This window comes from Urocitellus parryii, chromosome 7 (assembly GCF_045843805.1).
Source record: "Urocitellus parryii isolate mUroPar1 chromosome 7, mUroPar1.hap1, whole genome shotgun sequence".
In the NCBI taxonomy this organism is placed as follows: domain Eukaryota; kingdom Metazoa; phylum Chordata; class Mammalia; order Rodentia; family Sciuridae; genus Urocitellus; species Urocitellus parryii.
The window spans coordinates 104717262-104739167 of NC_135537.1; the positions used below are offsets into that span (position 1 = coordinate 104717262).

Below are 21906 nucleotides of genomic sequence, written 5' to 3' on the forward strand. Positions count from 1 at the left end.
TAGGAAGGCAAAGTTCACTCCCAGTACCCGCCCCCTGTGCTGGGTCCTACCAAAGTAGGAAATGGTGAAAGAGAGGGTCCTGTGCTGTTCTGCAGGGAAGCTTCGCTTCCGCTCAGCTGTCCCTACACCATGGGCTCAGTACCTGCCACTGTGCTTCCCCTGGGGACCCGGAGCTCCTGGGACCCCTGCCGGTGCTCTACGCAGCCCTCATAGCCAAGCTACTGGAGATGACGGTCCCATTCCCAGGGAGGGACCCCAGCTCTGGCAGGCGGGTGGCTGAGTTCTGGCAGAGTGGGTGCACTGACTGTTGCGGCGATGGAGAAATGGAGTGTGTCAGGCCCAAGGCAGGCAGGACGTGACTGTATTGTTAAGCGAGGCCGGTGAGAGTGGACTTGAGCTTTCCCCACTTGCACTTTTTTTTTTTTTAAATGGAATAGAGGTGACAACCTCGGGGTATGTTCCGAAATGCAGCCAACAATCCAAACAGCTAACGTTACTACAGGTCTTTTCCCTATGGAGACTGCTGGGGAATTGGGCCCAAATGACAGTTATCTCCTATTACGTGTAGAGGGCGGTGAAAACAGGGAAGAGTAGGCAGGTGTTTACTGCACTGCCTTTGAGCAACCATTTAAAATTAGGCTTTGATTTTTATAGAAGGATGTTAAAATCAGAGAAGTTTATCTAAGCCAGTTTTCAAGAGTTGTCTGAAATTACATGTCACTTATCTGTTTATGTAAGAGTGGAATGGAAGTAAGATTTAAAATCTTATACATATATCATCATTGTTTTTATTTGTTGCCATAAAATTAATTAGTTCTTTCATATATTTAAGTTTTTGTCTTAAATGAATTTTTTATATTATAAAAACCAGGTTATCTAAGAGAAAAGAATGATCCAGAGGGATTCTAGCCAGGTGTTAGACAATGTGATGATATAGGGCCTGTTACAAACTGGAAATGTATGCTCAATTTAAAGTATTTAGATTTGGTCTGGGGTTGTGGTTCAGTGGTAGAGCGCTTGCCTAGCATACATGAGGCACTGGGTTCAATCCTCAGCACCATATAAAAACAAAACAATGTGTCCACCCTAAAACTAAAGATACATAAATAAATATTTTTTAAAAAGTATTTAGATTCATTATACTTGAAAACACTGCAAGCAAACAAAAAATATGAGACTGCCAGTATCCTCTCTCTTGAAGAAGCTATTGGAAAATATTGAGGAGGTGGATTTCTGATGAGGAGGTTGGTTTAGAATTGCCATGATTCTTTGTGACTGTTTTGTTATAAATTTAAGGTTTCCCATTTCTTCTAATTTGTCTGTTTCAGCTGTTTACTACATTGCCTGATGATACTCAACCTGGAACTGATTTTTATGGACTACCATGGAAGCCTGTAGTTTTCACTGTTTTCTTTGGGATTGTATCCTTTGTCATTTTCTTTTGGAGAACTGCTCTTGCTGTGAGTAAATTAACTTACTTATACCTTAGCACATAAGCACAAGGATTATTTTATATAGTCACTGCCCCCCCCTTTTTTTCTTTTTCAGTTGCTAAAACACAAATTAGTGGTTTAAGTCAAACTAACCTTATAAAATAATTTAGTATGGGTGCAGTTGGTAGAACTGGTAATTCTTACAGCCATCCTGACCAGTAGTTTCATATGTATCAGAAGTCTTAAAAGTGGGATAAAAGATGGGATAGGTTAGATAAATATCCTTTTATGTAGCATATATGTCTAGTAATCTATCTTAAAGAAATAACTATGCTTTGAAGATTTTGGTAATGTTTTTCAATGGAACAGTGTATTAGATTGAAGACTTAGCACAACATAATTCATTTAGGGGTTATTGTATGTTCGATTAATGGAATAGTAGGCAGATTTATTTATTTCAAAGCTTTGAGGTACAGAAAATGCTCACAATTAAATGTGAAGTGGGAAAAAAAAAGCAGAAACTAAGATTTAAATGTTGATGAACTGTATGTTAATATAAACACATATAAACAGGGGGAAATGCTGCAAAGAAATACAGTAAAATGAAAAAAAGGAGATGAGATAATTTTTCCAGTCTTTTATATAAATTTTTCCCAGATTTTATGATTTGATCATATGTTCAGAAAATACCTTTTTATTTGGAAGTATAGATTATGTGTTGTCCAAAAATCCATTAAATGTTTTGTTCATTAAGTTTTTTTTTCCTGAGCAGAATTAGTCTATCTCTGTGTATGTGTGTACATATATGTATAAGAGCGCTTATACTGTACTGTAGGTCATTCTGTTTCATAGTTATTTAACATAATTGAAAGAAAATTATTTTAGGTAAATGGACTTTGCATATGAAAAGCCTAACAGTTAAAGAGGCCAAAAGCATTGGATACAAATCTTTTCAAATCTGAGTGTTCTTTTTCTGATTTCTTAATTATTTCAGACATATCATTGTTAAGATAAGTTTCCTCTCCTTGTACAATTGAGTGTAAAATCTCTTAAAAAGTATTCCCTAGAAGAATCGTTTGCCTGGATTCCTGTGAGGAATTTTCTAATCTCATTGAACTTTTTCTCAGCTAAAAGGAAAAAGGAAATAGAAGGATAAAGAGAAGGGAAAAACATGAAAACGTTTTATATTTCTCTCTCTTGTTTCTTTCATTTCAAGAACCCCGGTACTTGTTTCTCTTTTCACTAGGTTATGTGGGATCTGGTTCCTAGCTTGTTGCTCCTCAGTTTCAGCATTTGACTTTGGAACTTTAGTCCCTACCTTAGATGACTGCTTTTATGCTACTTCCCATTTTCCTCTGTTGTCATTTTGAGTAAAAGGTTAGCAAGGCTATGACATTAAAGAAATGTTCATTTCTTTCTGTGTTGGAGTTTTCTGAATGCAATTTCCTATTATGAAGATCCCATGGATGATCCATGGATACATCTGAGTATCCCATCACCATTTATAACATTTGAAAGTAGTATGCTAAGTTACAAAGAAATTTAGTGATGTTTAAAAAAAAATTCTGCTTAGGTTTTATTATCAGGCAGTTTATTGCTGTCTTTGGGAAATGATTGTTTTTGTCCTTTCCAGAATATGTTAATTGTCATTTCCCTTGTTGCTTGTGCATTTTCTTCTAGCAGTCTTCCCTTTCAGATTTCTTGCTATATATTTAGTGGTTTGCAGAAATAAGATGATGTAGCCTCTTAGTTTCTAAATTCAGCCAATAGCCAAATTTAAATTGGAGTTCTAAGATGTTTTCTGGTGAATGAAAGTGGCATATCTTAGTACAAAGATTATGCCTTTAATATTGTTTCCTCAGATTCCTTTTGAATAGTCATTGTTTCTAGACTTTATCCTGGTTATTTAGAATTGTCAAGTAAATGATTTTGAGTACACACACACACACACACACACACACACACATACACACACACATCTTTACTGTGAAATAAGGTACATATCTTAGTGTTTTTATGTCAGAGGCTATTTATGAAATATCACTACCAATTAAATTTAAAAGGCTTGTTAACCTTTACTTATTTTTAATCCTATAAATTATTATCCTGAACCAGAATGTTATTAAATTCTCACTTGGTTATGATTCTGACTGTTGTTTTAGGAATGCTGTTTCTATTGAGCAGATGTTTGACATCAAATTTAATCTTTTTTCTCTCTTCTAGGTAAAAGATAGAGTATATCAAGGTAAATTTTTAGGTTTCTTAAACTTGTAATAACCCTTTGTATTGGTGTTTGATGTGTGTTTTATGTATGTTAGAAGTAGATACAGTGACTTTTTAAATGTCTATTATCTTTTTTACCTCCTGAAAATTTTACTATTCCTAGGTTGCTAGCATGGATAATAGAGTAGATGATGATGGTTCCAACTCTGAGATAGGAGATAAAGAGGAGGAACAAATTGTGGATAGGGAGATGATGATAAGTTTTAATTTGGGGCAGATTAACTTTGAATATTGATGTAATGCAGATGTATTACATTTGAAGAGTATTTCTATGCTAATGATTTAATCATGCATTAAGTAATTGAGTAGATAATTTAAAGAATGGTAATGTGAATCAGTATGTTTTCATTTCTGTTTTTCTTTGCAAAGAATTAAATGATTCCATTTTCTGAAAAGAAAGTGTTTTGAGAAGGCAGGAATATCAAACTACAACACTTTACTGTATTTCCCATCTGTGAAATAAGCTTAAATTGAAATATCATTTTGGATGGGAGGGGTACCTGGAATTGAACTCTGGGGCACTCTACTGAGCCACATCCCCAAACCCCTATATTTAGAGACCAAGTCTCACTTAGTTGCTTAGTGTCTCGCTCTTGCTGAGTCTGGCTTTGAACTTGGGATCCTTCTAGCTCAGCCTCCTGAGCCACTGGGATTACAAGTGTGCACCACTGTGCCCAGCAAAATATCATTGTTCTTATATTTTTCTTAAATTTTAATAATTTTTATACTCTTATTGCTAATAAGCATAGATTGCTTTTTAAAAGCATAATAGTTATGCTAAGAAGTATTTCCTCATAGTACCATATAACATGTCTTTGCTTTTAGTAGATTGAGTAATTGAATTTCATTTAGTGATTGTAATAATCTTGTGTATTTCCCCCTTTTAGTCAATGAACAGCAAATTTCCAAAAAGGTGAACAATTTCATGAAAGAAAATGAAGAACTAATGCAGAAATTGTCAAATTATGAACAGAAGGTATAATTATTTTTTTGTTTCTTTCTCCCTTGGTTCTAGCTTGAATCATTTCTACCTGTTTTAATTTAAAAATCATATTTTAAAATTTTTGTTTCATTATTTCCTACAAATCATCCAAATTCTAAGCAGTCATATGTATTAAGTACTGCTTTCTTCTGGAAAGGGTCACTTGTCTGGAAGTAACTTGTATAGTAGCACTATAATTTGTGTATCTTAATTCTGAATGCTTTATTTACATAGATGAAGGAATCAAAGAAACAGGTCCAAGAGACCTTGAAACAAAATATGATTCTTTCTGATGAAGCAACTAAATATAAGGTAAAAATCCCTTCTTTGGGGGGAATTACATTCTAAACTCAAAAGTAAATGTAATGAGTGAGTAATCTTGACACCTTTTTTTTCCAGGATAAAATGAAGCTTCTTGAAAAAGCTAAAGAACTTCTGGATGAGAGAGCTAAAAGTCTTCATGTTATGTTAGAATCTGAGAGAGAACAGAAAGCGAAGAATCAGGACTTGGTAAGAGTTTTGCTGCTAAGTGTTACTGCAATTTGGCTTTTGAAATATTTTGTAAAATTGGTTAAGTTGAACTTAGTCCAGCTGTTAACTAAAGTAAGATTAGGAGTCAAGGAAGTTGAACCCACTTCTACCCATTTTGTGGAACTTTTAAGTACTGATACAACAAATTATTTTTATGGGCCTAGGAAATATTTTTATTCTCAACCTTGGATAATTTTCATATTGCTTTGCTCTGCCCTTGGAAACATGCAGAACAACTAAAAAACTATTGTCCAGTTGAACAGTATCTGTTTACTTTTTACTTGAAAGAGTAATGAATTAATCAATTTTCTGTACTTAAAAAAATTTTACTTACATATTTCATTTTCAATTTCTATAAGTTTCTGTAATTACGTAAAGTTGCAAAAGATAGTAGAGAGTGTGTTCTGAAATATCCTACCCCCAAGTAAGCTTGATCACCTAGCTGAGGTAGTATTTATCAGATTTCTCCACTGTAAAAATTCTTTCCAATCCTTTTCATATTGTGTTCTTTGGAAGTTACCATGCACAGCCCACAGTTAAAGTATGAAGAGTTACAAGCTCAGGATGCAGCTCATGGTAGAGCACTTGCCTAGCATGCATGAGGCCCAGGATTCAATCCCAGGCATTGCAAACAAAGATTGCAGAGTTATGTCCACTTCCTTAAGGAGCGAGTATCTTTATAAATTTTTTGGAATTCTTCTGTATGTGAGATTAGTCTATTCTTCCTTAAATTTTATCATTTTTTACTTCAGATAAGAAAATTTTAAAAATGATCTTGGGAACTTTTTTTCTCTATCACTAGAAAAAAAATTACTAATTTGAACTGGTTTACTTGAAACAGTAATTAATTAGTTAATTTTCTATGCCTTAAAACATTTTATTTACTTATTGCATTATGATTTTCTATACTTTGACCTTTTTTTCTGGTTATCTCATAAACAGTAAGGTTGTGGATGCCATGAAATATTTATGACTTCATTTTCCCTCATCTCTTTCAGTTCTTGATTTTTTGCTTAGTCCAAAGCTGGATCCCCTGCATTTACCTGAAATGTAATGGGATGGCTTGACAAAAATTTTGTTGTGTTTATCTTTTTTAGTATATATATGTGTGTGTGTGTGTGTGTACACACACACACATATATATATATCAGTATTTCTACTGAAATCCTAATGCATATTTTGTGTTCTGTTTTCACCTGGCAGATAATGGAAAATAAGAAATCTATAGAGAAGCTTAAAGATGTCATTTCAGTGAATACTTCTGAACTTTCAGAGGTAAAGCTGCCAACTCTTGCTAACAGATATTAATACTACATCTTAGTTTTGTGGCGGACCAAAAATTTGAGGTGTGCTAAAATGTGCAAAAAATGAGAACTATATGATGTCTGGTTTGGGAAAGTATAACTTTGTTTTTTCTTTGGAATTAATTCACTAACTGTAGTGTTTTGCATTAGCTTCAAATTGTCCTTAATGAAGCTAAGCTTCGTGAAGAGAAGGTGAAGTTGGAATGCTGTCAGCTTCAGAAAGAAAATACCATGCTTAAGAAGAAGAAAGAGCAGGTAAAGAAAATTTGATGTCATACGTAATGTAAACTAGAGAAGTGAATATCATTATCTTGAATCTTTCTTGGATCTGTTTCTGAGGTAAGGAATATTCATGTAGGACCTTTTCTAGATATGCAAAGTTTAAACAATGCTCCCCAAATTGAGTGCATATATATGGTCTCCATCTGTTTTGGATTTTTGGATTATTGCTTTTCTTATCAAATGTCAATCAGTTATTAACTTGCATAGCCTCAAAGAAACTTTTTAAACCAGAAAATTAAGTATTTTATGATCCTCTTTTGAGTAGTTACTGATTCACTGGCCAAGGGAAGATTACATGATAAGGAATCTAAATTTAGGAGACAGTCATATGTGCCCAGCCATTCCTGCTGGAGGTAAATTATTTGAATTGGCAGCAATTTTCTGGGGAATGCAATAAACAGGGTCAACTTCCTGATAGCTCTGATGTTCTTACTGCAGCTGTGAGAGTTGGGGCCACTCTGCCCTTTTCCTTAACCAAGGTCTCAACCCTCTCGATTGAGGCAGGCCACCGAGGAGTATGGCTCTCTATTTCTTTGTCTAAGCCTTGTAGTCCTGATATATCCAGTGCAGAAACCCCTCCCTAACCCATAGGAATTCATGTGTTTTGACTTCTCAGTTGCAGCAGGAAGTCAAAGACTGGAGCACATCACACGCTGAGCTCAGTGAACAAATGAAATCATTTGAGAAGTCCCAGAAAGATTTACAAATAGCTCTCAGTCACAAAGATGATACTATTAATGTAAGTTTATATTCCAAATACATGTTTCATCTCATGAATTCTCCTGAAATCTTCTGAATTAAAATCGAGAGTCTTCCAACCTTTTGCTTCTTTTCTAGGCTTTGACTAATTACATCACACAGTTGAATCGGTTACAATGTGAATCTGAATCTGAGGATCAAAGTAGAGATGGGTCAGATGAATTAACCAATGGAGAGGTAGCAGGTAAGATCAGTCTCAGGGAGGTTGAATCCTTTTTTGCTTTCCTGTCTTTAATTAAGTATACAGATGCCACTTTTCAGCTGGCTGAATTTCTTCTTAAGCTTCAGGGTTGTAGACACATATCACTGGATCTATAGATATGTCTGTTGCATTGGCAGAGGTGGGTTGCTGGGGTATAATGTAGCAATAGGCATGTGAAGAACACTGACTTTTTCTATCCCATTGAAAACTAGTAAGTACACTGCAGCTACAATAGTCACATCCTATACCTCTAAGTATTGAACATTGTACAGTAAGAGAAATTTATTTCTTATGCAGATGATACTTGATTTTGATACTCATCATCTCTATGGCTCTGTGGTTTTAAGGTCCACAGTCAGTCTTAAGAGTCCGGAGGTAGTTGGAACCATAAACTAAGGCTGTGAGAACAGAGGCTAGAGACTATCAGAAAGCTAGAGAGGGAGTGTAACAGTGTTTACTGATGAGGAAAATATTTCCAGATGTTTTCTCCCAAGTTGGATATTGCTTACATAGCAAGTATTTCAAACCACACCTGGTAGTAGATTCAGGGAGAAAATAGAGGATTGAATCTTTCTAAACAAGACACTTACTTGCCCAGGTGAAGATAGATCTGAGAGAGAAGAAAAGCTTTTATCTTACAAGAATAGCATAGATAACATTTTAGTTTTGCAAACTAGAAATTCACCTTTTTTTTTTTTTTTTAAGACAGACACAGTACTTTTATTTATTTTTATGCTGAGGATCAAACTCAGTGCCTCACACATGCTAGGTGAGCACTCTACCACTGAGCCACAACCCCAGTCTGAAATTCACCTCTCTCTCTTTTTTTTTTTTTTTAAATCTAAGCTTGCAATTCTCTTAAAAGTCATTAGTCTAATCAGTTTAATTATTTAATTGATTTTTTTTCTTCTGGTGTTTGAACACAATCATTCTTTAGTTTGGGGAAGTTAGGAGAATATAGAGTTAAAAGTAAGGAAAGAAAAAGCTAAAGTCTTTTGTTTTTTAGGTGATCGGAACGAGAAGATCAAAGATCAAATTAAGCAGATGATGGATGTCTCTCGGGTATAGTTCTTTGTAAGAGTCCCATAGTGCCTGTGAATTCTTCCTGTGCCTCACTTTTAAGAATACCTCTCTTTTCTGCAATTTTTAGACACAAACTACAATATCAGTAGTTGAAGAGGATCTAAAACTTTTACAACTTAAGCTAAGAGCCTCGATGTCCACAAAATGTAATCTAGAAGGTGGGTTCTTCTTGAGAAGAAATTGCCATGTTGGAAAGACTTAAAATTTTATTGGAAAGATAAAGAATGGCTTCTTGCTTTCATGCTTCTTACTTTTCTTGGCACTACTCCCTCAAACAAGTTCTTAAGTCCTTGTACACATATAGAGATAAGCTGTTTTATCCTTTACAGACCAAGTAAAGAAATTAGAAAGTGACTGCAATTCACTACGGTCTTCTAAAGTTGGACTGGAAGAGGAATGCAAAACTCTTAGGCAGAAAGTGGAAATTTTAAATGAACTCTACCAGCAAAATGAGATGGCATTACAAAAGTAAGATTTTCATTGTTTGTTATTGTTATCACTGTGTGAACTAACAGATAATTTTATCTTTTCTTAAGATTATTTACAATTTCTTCTAGTTGTAATAAGTAGAGATTTGTCTTTTTTCCTTGGTATTTTGTTTCCTATAAGTTGCATTTTTCTTTCCATCGTCAGTCTTAAGAGTCCTGAGGTAGTTGGAACCATAAACTAAGGCTGTGAGGACATCGTAATCAATTGTCAAATTCATATGAAGGCAGGAAGTGGTAAACTGGTATTAACAGTCACTGATGTGGAGATACCTCTCAAAGATCTAGACCCTTTCTATGATCCCACTATTTATTTTAATTACCTTTCATTGTGATCAGTTATGTAATTCTAATGTTTTGAACTTGTATCTCTAACTCTGGACCTTTAAAAATACTGAGTGATTTGGAATGACATGTTTTAGTAGAATAAAAACTTCAAAAAGGAATAATATTTACTTATTGATGGTACAAGTTTTGGACTTGAATATCTCAGATGTTCACACTAAAAATTGAACTGTGGCAAGGACCTTAGGAGTTATGATTACAGAAGTACTTGTTTGTAGTATATATTTATATATTAATCTTCTCAGTGTGGAGCTATTTTTTGAAAGTTCATTTGAAGTTTTTAATCCACAAAAATACTTGAATTCTCTAAAAATAGGTTTTTTGTGTCAGATTTTATTTGTTTGCACCTGATTTTACTCTTCGGCATATATATAATATATATATAAAATCTTGTTAAAGCAAAGACAGACCTTCTTACAGACCTAACTATTTTTAGGTATTTTGACTTCTGTTGCCTAATTAATGCATTAAATATTGAAACCTTTCCATTAACTTTTCTAAAATTCTGTGATCTCCAAGCGACCTTTTTAGAATCTCAAATTTTTGTTCAGGCCAGTTCTAAATGCTGGCCTGTTTCAAAGAAACATTTCTCATTTTATCACTTTTTTTTTTAAAAGAACACTTGTTTTCTCTGTCCCTACTAGTAATATGAATGACCTAAATGGCAATTAATTTTCTTTGTAATGCAGTTAAATTGTAGCACTATTTTCCTCAACTCCTCCAAAATTCATTCAGTCATCATCTGTGGTTTGTACTCTTTTTACTCATCCCCAGGTACTATGTTAGTTCATGCCTGTGTCATCTTTTCTGTTTCTAACCTAGGTCATCTGTCTTCATTCTCCATTATTTATATTTTTATATAATTTATTTCAAATTCTTAGTAATTTTCTCTATAGCCGCTTGAGTGGACTTTCTAAAATATAAGTCTGTCCATGTCAATATGTGCCTGTGGTTTATGAAGAATTTGCTTTCTATTTGATGACCTGTTCTTTTTTTCTTCCTTGTATCTTTTTAATAGTTTAAATATTTTTAATTAGTTTCCTCATCCCCTGTATAAGCTTGATGTAATCATAAATTATAATGGAATTATAATTATATAATTATAATTTTATTCATCCTCTCATAATTTAAAGGCCATGGTGTATATTCTGGATTTAATAAAAACCTGACATAGATTAATAGGTTTATTACTTTTTTTTATGGGCTTTAAGTAGCTCCTGAATCAGATAACTGTTGTGGCATCGTATGTTAGTACTTCATATACTGTGAACTCCACAAGACATTCATTCAATTTATACACATATTTAAAGTTTCTGTAGTTCTGCATTCTACACTGTTGGTTTCTTATTTGAAATTATTTTCATTCTATTTGAACATTGTCCTTTAATGATAGATTTGATTAGTGTATCAAAGTAGTACAAGGATAAACAGAGAATAGTATTTTATCCACTAAATATTGCTACCTTTATAATCTGTATTAGGTTGACATGAACTTCATGATTAGAGTTAAAACCAGTTTCCATTTTTAAAGGATCTTTCTTTTGGCTACTGAATTTTGACTGTTACTAAGTTTTAGCAATTTAAAAATATCCAATTAATTACCATCTGTTTTAATTTTTTTCTTTAAGGAGTCCATTATCATTGTTGTTTGGTCTTATCCCTCCCCTAGTTCCTGTAGTCATTTCTCTGTTTTTTTAACAGTTGTATTGGGAAGTGCCTACGTGTAGTTTTCCCCACCCCACCCACTTTTTCCTCTTGCAGTTATGTTGCTTGGGACCATTAAACATTTCTTGAATTGTCGAGTCTTTTTCTAAATGTTGATTTTACTTCATTCTCTCTTCTGATTATAATAATGCATATTAGAATTTGATTTCCCCTGCCTCCTACATTCTGGATTTACTTCTTCTGGATATTTTCTTCTGACCTGTCTTAAAAGTGGTAGGATTTATTTTACTTCCCAAATCTGTTGCTAAAATCATTCATTGAGTTTAGGATTTTAAAAAGTTCAGGGTTTAAAATATTATTTTAGTTGTAGATGGACATAATATTTTATTTTTTATAGGATTTTTTTAAGAGAGAGAAAGAGAGAATTTTAATATTTATTTTTCAGTTTTTGGCGGACACATCTTTGTTTGTATGTGGTGCTGAGGATTGAACCCGGGCTGCACGCATGCCAGACGAGCGCCTTACTGCTTGAGCCACATCCCCAGCCCGACACAATATTTTATTTATTTTATGCAGTGTTGAGGACTGATCCCAGTGCCCCACACATGTGGGGCACGTGCTTCACCACTGAGCCACAACCCCAGTCCTATTTCAGTACTACAGCTCAAACCCAGGACCTTGAGCCATGTGCTCTACTATTGAGCTACCTCCCCAGACTCCTTGCTCTTTCTCATAAGGGACTAGTGTCTTACTGCTTTCCAAGCTATCTTTAATCTCGTCATTCTGCCTCTGCCTCCTGAGTATCTTCGACTGTAGGTAGGTCACCACACCCAACTATTTCTTGGTTTTATAGTTTCTAATCCTTTGACAAAATTCATAATCTTTTTTTTTCCTCTTTTGTGGTGCTGGGGTTTGAACTCAGAGCCTTGTGCATGCAAGGCAGCACTCTACCAACTAAACTATATTCCCAGACCTGAAATTCATAATCTTGACTTTACTTTTTATAAAGCACAGTGATTTTAAAACATGTGCGGATAACCCCATTAGGTGATTTCCTTTTCTGTGGGATTTTTTCTCACAGAATTTTGTCTTATGGAGTGCCTGGTCAGTTTTGATTGGCTAACATTGTTGTGATAATTATAGGTGAAATTTGAGGACTAAGATGAAGTTATCTTCTTATAGAAAAGTGTTGAGGTTACTTGAGTAAGATTGTCACTTTAAACCTAGTCAGCAATTAAGATAATTCAAAAATGACTTGTCTTTTCAATGTTTCAGTATTGTTCCTTTTGGATTTTTTGCCTGTTCATCACTTAAGTGTGCAGTACTTTCTAATCTAAACTCAAAGGCTAGGGCTTTTATTAAGGGTCCCTTTATTTGTAGCCCCAAACACTTCTTTTTTCCTCTAAGCCCAGGAATTTCATGAAGGCTTAGTTCAGACGCATTATATCTTTGTGTTATCTTCAATATGTGGGTAAACCTAGGAGAAAAGTACCTTAAAGTGCCAGCCTTACTTGTAATTCTGAGGTTCCTTTTTCTAATGGATCTTGGCCACATACATATATCTTCACTGCCTTTTTAGCTTGGATCCTTTCAAACACAATTTTATATTCTTATAAAGATGTTTTGATTGTTCTTAGTGCTCTCAGACTAACTCTTTGGTAATTGGAAACAAAATTCTCTCTGCCCTTTAAGATTCACTTTTCTCCATATTCCTTCTTAAGCCAGTGGGGAAAATTATTATATTCCTTTAGGCGTCATTTATACCTGAAACAGTGAGCTCTTTTATTCTTTAGCATCTTAGAGGGTAACTAGTATATTATAGCCACTCATAAAATACTTGCTGAAGAATTAAATGAGAAGCCATATAAGAATATATAATCCCCTTTTTCTATTTGGTATCAATAATCCTTTTTTACTATAGTTCTTTTGATTTATGGAAAATTAAGTTTCAAGTTAATTATCATTTGAATTGGAACTATGGCTAAAGTAGTACAAGGATAGCAGAAAATAGTATTTTTTTAAATCATTAAATGTGGCTACCTTTGTCTCAGTAGATGAACATCTTGAGTTTCATGATCAGAGTTAAAACTTGTCAGTAGATAGTACTCTGATCATGAGTCAGTTTGGCTTCTTTTTCTGGTTGACAGACATTATCAAAACTCAGATTTGTCTTTTTGTTTAATTGCAATTCTTTTGAAATAGATATCTAAAGTGTGAAAATGTTCTGTGGTTAATTGCATAGCTAAAAAACATATTCTAGAAGATTTCTTCTTTGACTGACTATATCTTTATTATGGTACCAGTCTTGGATTGAGAAAAGAGTTCCTCCATGACAAAGATATACTTAGTGTCCTACCCATGGCAGAAACGAGAAAAGAATTATCCCCTGCTTTATCCTAATATATTTAATTATGTTAGGGTGATCAGTCCTGATCTTCCACATTGAAGTAAAGTGAGTTTTTATTATCTTACACACAGGATACTTCCCCTTGGGGCACATGTTGTTTTCACATTTATTTTATTTACTGGTAAGTGGAGAATTAAGAGGACAAGTTAGAAAATGTAAGTGATTTGCCAGAGTTTGATTTACGAAATTGCAGGTTTGAATTTCTATTTTATGTGCCTAAGCATTTTATAGAATTGTGGGAAGTGATAGATATTCACAGAGAGAAACTTTTGATTTGATAACTGGCTTTATTTTAGAAAACTGAGCCAAGAAGAATATGAGAGACTAGAAAAAGAGCAGCAGCTGTCAGCTACAGATGAAAAGGTGGTTTCCGCTGTACAGGAAGTTAAAAATTACAAGTGAGTTCAGTTTCTAAAGGAGGGTGTCAATGTCTAATGAACTAGTGTTAGCTTTCTTTTTTAATCTTTTTTTTACATTATGTAGATAGAAGAAAATAGCATGGAAGTATAAATAACGAGAGGATATGAATACATTCAATTCACACAGGAGAAAAAATAAATTTCAACTTTACAAATGAAAAATGTTAACAAAAATTTACATATACCCAATGGGCAAGACCATAGGGAACTTGGTCAATGCAAACAGTTCTGGGGGTTTTGTATGTTGTAGTAATTCTTTAAGAAATCAGTTTGCTGTGTGATGTATCAAGACCCACAAAAGTGTGGCATTTGATAGACCTTAGAAATTTTCTATGGATATAATTTGAAAAAAACAAAAAAGTTTTAAGGAGGAAGATATTTCTAGCAGAATTACTTGAGAACACACTCATGAACAGTTAAGGAAATTATAATTTATCATTCAGAATCTCTAGCAATTAAATGATAAAGAAGTTATTAGTATTAGGTATTTATTTATTTATTTATTTATTTTTGGTGCTTTACTACTAAGCTACATCCTTAGACCTTTTTTTTTTTTTTTTTTTTTTTTTACTTTGAGACAGGGTCTCAGTTGCATGGGTTCCCACTTAATTGCTGAGACTGACCTAGAACTTGTGATCCTCCTGTCTCAGCTTCCCAATCATTGGGATTACTGGCATGTGGCATTGCACCTGGCCTGTAGTATTAGTTTTGATCACACTGGATTCATATAACTATAGAAATGTCTTTTCTTATGTATGATAAAGTCTTTAAAAGTATAGCTGATGGAATAAAGGGAAAATGGTCAGAATGTTTCAAATGTTATTCAATTGTTGTAATTCTTAGGCGGAGAATTGTAGAGATGGAAGAAGAACTACAGAAAACCAAGCGCTCATTTAAAAACCAGGTAGTAATTAATACTGTCCTGTAGTTGCAGAATTCTTTGATATCTAATACAGACAATTATAGGCTATTATAATGAGTCCCTAAAAACATATTTTTTTAATGTGTTGTCTTTTTCAGATTGCTATGCATGAGAAGAAAGCTCATGATAATTGGGTAAGATTTTTTCCCCCTTTTCTTTATTTTGTGCATAGCCTACCGCAACTGAATTTGAATATTTTCTCTTTAATAGCTCAAAGCTCGTTCTGCAGAAAGAGCTATAGCTGAAGAGAAAAGGGAAGCTGCTAATTTGAGACAGAAGTATGTGATTTTGGTATCTTACTATATGTTTTATAGTGTTATGCTAGATAATTATCTATGAAGGAATAGATTGCTGTTTCATAATTCAGCCCATTCTTTCTCAATATTCAAGATTATTGGAAATGACCCAAAAGATGGCAGTGCGGCAAGATGAACCCATGATTGTAAAACCTATGCCGGGAAGACCAAATTTACAAAATCCTCCTCGGAGAGGTAGGGGGCACTTTGTAAAAGGAGCTATTTTATTTCTTGGTGCAGAATGTATGTTAATTACTTTTTATTTCTGTGTGTAATGGTTATGAAATAATCTGAATGATTTGCTAAAGTGGGAAGTGAGGGTTGGTGTCAGGGAGAAGGCTGCCTTAAAGTAGTAACACGGCATTGTTGTCTTTAGGTCCACTGAGCCATAATGGCTCTTTTGGTCCATCCCCCGTGAGTGGTGGAGAATGTTCCCCTCCACTGACAGCAGAGCCAGCTGGGAGACCTCCTTCTGCTACTCTTAATCAAAAAGATATGCCTAGAAACGGATTTGGTTAGCATTCACATGTTGCTTTATAGTAAACTGCTTCAAGGTTTTGTGTTTTTTTTCCCTTTTGAATATTTTAATGAAAACATAGAATTTGGGCCTGTACAATATATAGAAGATAATTTCTTACTTTATCTTAGTGAATGTTTTCTGTAAAATCTGTTCTAGAATAGAAAACCTTTTTTTTTTTTTTTTCCTGGAGGTCCCTGTATTGTTTTTTTCTTTTAAATTTTACACTGTGAAGTGTAAACCTTTATCTTTAAATTAAATCTCTATGGCGTTCCTTTCCCAAATATTATAAAAGTAGCCTTAAACTTTATGTAGCATACATGTTTCCAACATGAAAATACTGAGTCTTATTTCCAATTCTAAATAGGACTGTAGTCTTGGTAAGATTGGAAGTCAGGTTACACAGACTAAAGAAAAGCCAGCCTACACATACTTCAAGTTTACTTCATGCTTAAATTTTAGGACCAGTACTTATTAATCTGCTGTTCTATCAACCCAAGGCAGTTCTTTATTTTACTTAAGTCTCTTCATAAATTGTGATTTACGTATTAGGCAACCCATTTTTTTTTAAAAAAAAATTTTTAATTGTAGATGGACATGATATCTTTATCTATTTTTAAAATGTGTGCTGAGAATCAAACCCAGTGCCTCACACATGCTAGGCAAACACTCTACAACTGAGCTATGACCCCAACCCCTGGGCAACTCATTTTTCATGTTGCTTTCTAGTTATTGTTGAACCCTGACCTGTCCACCAGTGGTTTATTTCTTCTGAAAAATACATATAAGGGCTCTGATCTTTCTTTCCCAAGGGTCAATGGATGGACTTTTACCTCATACTGGTCTTCTGAGGCATCTGGGAAACCCGTTGCCTCTGGTAAAGGGACCAAGTAGTTTCAAAGAATCTGTAATTGTGGATGGAGGATTTTTATTCTTTTCATGTGAGAATAAGTCTGAATCCATTCTTTGATCTCTAACAGACCCAGGATGTGGTCCAGCTCACATGAACAGCAGTTCCAGAAGTTCTTCTCCAGCTAAGGTGACGAATGAGGGCAAGGTAAGTTCTGTAGTTACTGTGAATCATGTGGTCATGCAGGAACATGTAGCTTTGCTACAGTACTTGCTCTTTGCTTTATCCTTCTTTGTGTTCTATTTGTACTATCCCATTTGTTTTTTAAAAAGCAAACTGTTCCCCAAGAACCTGAGACCCCCTCAGTCTCCACCATTACTTCTTTGACTGAGCATCCAGTTGGAGTAAGTACTTAGAGGTTGAGAACTGAATTGGGTTTTATTCTGTGCATTTCTGGGAAGGATATTCAGAGCATAACACTGATCTTATGTGCTTTAAACTGCATGCAATATTGAGCTTACTTTTCTCCTTAACTTGGGAATGTTGCTTAAGTGTGCACAACTATAATGAACTACAGAATGTGAAAAGTTATCACTCTAACTTTATATGGTGTTTTGTGTTGAATGTTCTAAGGCAAAGTAAATTCATTATAAATTATATAATTCATCATTTTTATTTTTGTTTGGAAGAATGTTATTTAAGAATTCCTCTTTGTGCAAACCCTATTTTGAGTGATTTGAATTAGATTGGTATCAGATTTTCTGAAAGTGAAATACTGTTTCAGTGAAACAATGATCATCTGAAATGACCTCTTTAGTCAGTCCCAAGAAATGGTCTCATTTGTTCACATAAGTGTATTCTCTTGTAACTGTGTTGCTATTTTATCTGTTAGGTCTTCTGCAGCTCTATAATATAAATTTTTAATTGTTTAGTTTCAAACCTACTACTCATAGGAAATGATAAATCAATATCTCAAATGGTGTACAGTAAATGAAAGTAAATATTAAAGCCTTGTCTTCCTAATTTGTGTATATAGCACTGTGATGGAAAATACTTCTCAAGTTCTAGTGTATATATATTCCAGGAATATACATCTCTGGAGAAATCTAAGGACAGCTAAGATAAGACCCCAAACCCCTTTGTAGTAGAAGATTTAAAAGAGAGCAAAGACCCACTGTTAGAGAGGAGTAGAGGTGGGAAAAGCATGGCTTGGAGGCAAACCTGGGATTGAGTTCCTTTAATATGCAGTGTGGCCTTCAACAAATTATGATATTCCATTTGCTTTTGTTCCCTCTTTTTTAAAACAAGACAGTCTACTTAAAGATCTCAGAGGTTGAATAATATATGAAAGACTTACTGAAGATACTCTGAATAGTAGCTATTATTACATGGGTAGAGAATGGATTTTTCATTTTATTCTGTTCATTCTTAATATGGAAGTAATGAGCTATTGTGATGAAAGGGAAGTGATGGGGAGGGGGGACTCCCTTTGAAATAGATTGTAGTGAATACAGCATGACATACTGGTCAGAAATCACCTCTGTTAATAACCTCTGCCAGTCCTCTTGCCTTTCCCTTTCCTGTGCAGATATAATCAGTAACAAACTGCTCCGTCTTGTGGCATCCTTCCAACTTCTGTAAGCTGTCAGTGGGAATACACAGGAGGGGTGGGTAGAGTTTTGTTGCACTGATGGTGTTCTCTGAACAGGTGCTTGTTTTGGGTTTTAGCTTTTATCGGTGTTGGTACTTTGTCTTAATACATAGGAATTTTAAAACTTTTAACTGCTTTCAAATCTTAAATTGCAGGTTCATATGGCTATGAAAGGGCCCCCTCCTTTCTCAGGGATACCCTTCATGGGCCCCCCTATGGGACCCCCGATGGGATGGCCTCCACCACCTCCCATTTGGTATGGACCGCCACTTCAGCTCCGTGGGCCTTTTGGGCCTCGGCCAATTCCTCCACCATTTGGTATGATGATCTGAACAGTAGTGATTGACTTATAAATCACATTCATCTTTCATTTCTATTGCTTGCTAAAACAGTTGGTTGCTATCTCAGGTCTTAACAATGAAAGGATAAAGCTGAGTACATTTTAACTTTTCCTCCAGTTTTCTGGGACATATGGGACACTACATAATCTTATACTGAGATAGGCAATAGCTATCTCTCATAGACAAGGATAAGGGGCTATCTACAGAAAAGCCAGAAATATTACTTCTGCAGATGTTTGTTGAAAATCTGTTGATATGCACTGCAATAGATGGAAAGGTGGATGAGACACATGCCATAACTTAAAATTTTGTCACAGATATGAAAATCCTATAACATAAAGTTTGTAATCACCCATAATGGAAGCATAAGCAGTAGGTTATAGAATATAGAAAAGGAAAAGTCAAACCCTCCTTACCTTGAGAAAAGTCAGAGGGAAGTGTTAAAGAGGAGGATTTAACAGTGACCTAATAAATGTTGCTGATTTAATTAGGTGGCTGTGGAAGGCCTTTTCCAGGAGGGCATGCACCTTGATTCTGATGGCATGTGTAAAGTCCATGCTGAATTTTTAATGGATACAGTAATAAATAGTGGGATTTCCTTTTATCAAAATTTCTTTGATGTAGTATCATCTTGTCATGGTAATATAGTACTTCCAAATATAAATGGAGCTCTTGTGAGATAGAAATAATTCTGCAATTATATAGTAGGGAAAGAAAAAAGACAAGCCTGGAGCTAGGTAGAAGAGCCATTTTTAGAAGAGCCATTTTTAAATCCTTAATATGTTGCTTCATTGCTGGTTGGTCAAAGGCTATAACCTAAACTTGTTCCATCTCAGTTTGCCTCCTCTGGCAAGTCAGAATGTTCACCAGTTGATGTTCTAGGCTTGAGAGAAATTAAAGACTATATTAACATACTTGAAATCACCCTAGTTCAGAAATTTCTGGGTATTTACATAACGTCCTTTTTATTTTCCAGGTCCTGGTATGCGTCCACCAATAGGCTTCAGAGAATATGCACCAGGTGTTCCACCTGGAAAACGGGATTTGCCTTTTGACCCTCGTGATTTTTTTCCAGGACCAGCACCATTTAGACCTTTAGGCTCATTTGGCCCAAGAGAGTACTTCATTCCTGGTGCCCCATTACCACCTCCAACTCATGGTCCCCAAGACTATGGGCCACCACCAGCTGCAAAAGACTTAATGCCTTCGGGCTTTAAACATGAACCTCCACCTACACCTTATTCTCAGAGTAGTGAGGGCTGTTCACAGGCCTTAAAACAGGGCCCATAAAATTAACCTCTGACACTTAGTCAGAAAATGGACTATGAACTAGTCATCAAGTTAAAGGATTATTGGCTTCAAAATATAAAAGTTTATTTTAAATGGTTTATGTTTTTACAATGAAGCTGCCTTGGCGCAGTATACATTTTGAGCCAAAGTATTTTCCCCCTAAATATCCCCCACTTAAGCTAGAATATCCTTCCAATTTTAAAATATGCAATAAGGAATACCTTTGTTTTAGTTAATGTAGCATATACAATCGCTAAATGATTTAGAATGTCATAATTATGGACATTTCCTGTGGAAATGCTTTAAGAACATGTATTTCCATTATCCTATTTTTAGTGTATTCCAGTTGATAACAGAAAAATGGTGTTTTATAAGCTTGATTTTTTTCTCTTTCAATATCTGGTCGCAGAGACTGTTACACTAAAAGTGTTTACTCAAAGATCATAAACTTCATTTTCCTTCTTGCTGAAGTTCTTTGTTGTAGTAGTTCATAAAAAATTGTTTATTAATATTTTCCAAGTGTCTGTTGATTCATTGGATCGTCATGAGACTTTGTGCCATTGGGGAAGCATGTAAACTCACTCAGAACTGAAGATGGTGACTTAGCAGCATATTCCCTGTTGCTCACTGTTAAGGAGGCTGGACCTTGGTCAACTGTGGACTTCTACAGAGGATTTCTTTCACTTGTGAGAAGTCTTGTGGCTCTATTTTTGTAGCACATTCATGTACTTTTTTCTAACCACTGTCCATGTGAGAATGGTTTTCTGAGAATGAGTTTACATTAGTAGCAAGAGTTGTTTGACCTGAAGTTCTACTGCTTTTTGCCATTATTGCATTATAACAGTAAAATATAAGGTGGTACGTTGTGTCTATAAAAAATAAGGAAATTTCTTTTTAAAAATGTACACAACACACTCTTCTCTTTCCCATACCTTGCCACCTATTTTCAAGGAATATGATAAAAAAATTAGAAAAGTATAATCCTCTAAGAATGAATGAAACTCTAAGGCTTATAATGTCTTTAATCAGCAACTATGGGCTGAATTAAATTCTTTTTTTGATAGATACTCAAATATATTTTATTTAAAAATCAATTAAAGCAAGTCCTGAATCTGTAACTACTGTCTTTAAAACAATGTTTCTAAGAACTAGCTCTCCAGACTTGTAATTTTAATTACGGCAATTTTAACAGTACATTTTAAGAGGTTTAAGATTTAAATAAAATTATAAAAGCCTGGTACTTTTGTTTACTGCTAGATATTCTTTTAAATTCTAGAAAGTAATAGGATTGTTGAAACCTAGAACATAACATATCATTGTTCTTTTTATGCCCCCTAAGTATTCTCAAAATAGGGGCAAAAGCTTCAGTGTGAAACAAAATCTCTGTGAAACAAAATCTCTATAAACTACTGAAAGTAACTCAGAATCAAAAAGAATTTGAGTCCTTTAGGAAGAATTCAATCTACATAACCTCCATTTAATATTAGAAGCAGCAGCTGTGTGTAAGAGGAAAACCATATAATAGCTTATGCCATTTTTAACCATGTAAAATAAAATTTAAGTCACAAACACATTTTGAATGTATCTTTCAACCTCTACAGGACACAAGGCAATGCTGAAGTTACTATAACTTCTAATTTTAAAATAGCATTTAAATAAAGGTGATGTCAGCTAGGAAGATAGATTTTCAAGGAAAGGCAGATTTATTATTTTATTCAAAGCAACAGTAGTTTTCCCTCTAAAGCCTTTTTTGTATTTATTCTAATAGTAAGTTATTATGCGTTCTACATAGTTTATCTGAGCAGTTCTGAACCCACCCATAGTTGCCTCTCCTTACATCCATCTGATTGTACCACTTC

At 34.5% G+C, this 21906-nt stretch overlaps 1 pseudogene across 1 annotated transcript; it reads left to right on the forward strand.

Annotated features, from left to right (window-relative positions):
- Positions 1-20910, forward strand: LOC144256282 (transport and Golgi organization protein 1 homolog; annotated as a pseudogene). Its single transcript, XR_013344054.1, has 24 exons — positions 1-233; positions 1329-1460; positions 3657-3678; positions 4604-4692; positions 4933-5010; positions 5098-5208; positions 6433-6504; positions 6684-6788; positions 7432-7554; positions 7653-7758; positions 8783-8838; positions 8927-9017; positions 9189-9327; positions 14058-14159; positions 15024-15084; positions 15201-15236; positions 15313-15380; positions 15493-15593; positions 15775-15912; positions 16728-16792; positions 16896-16972; positions 17098-17169; positions 18572-18734; positions 19734-20910. The product of XR_013344054.1 is annotated as a transport and Golgi organization protein 1 homolog (transcript).
- Positions 20911-21906: the final 996 nt, after the last annotated feature.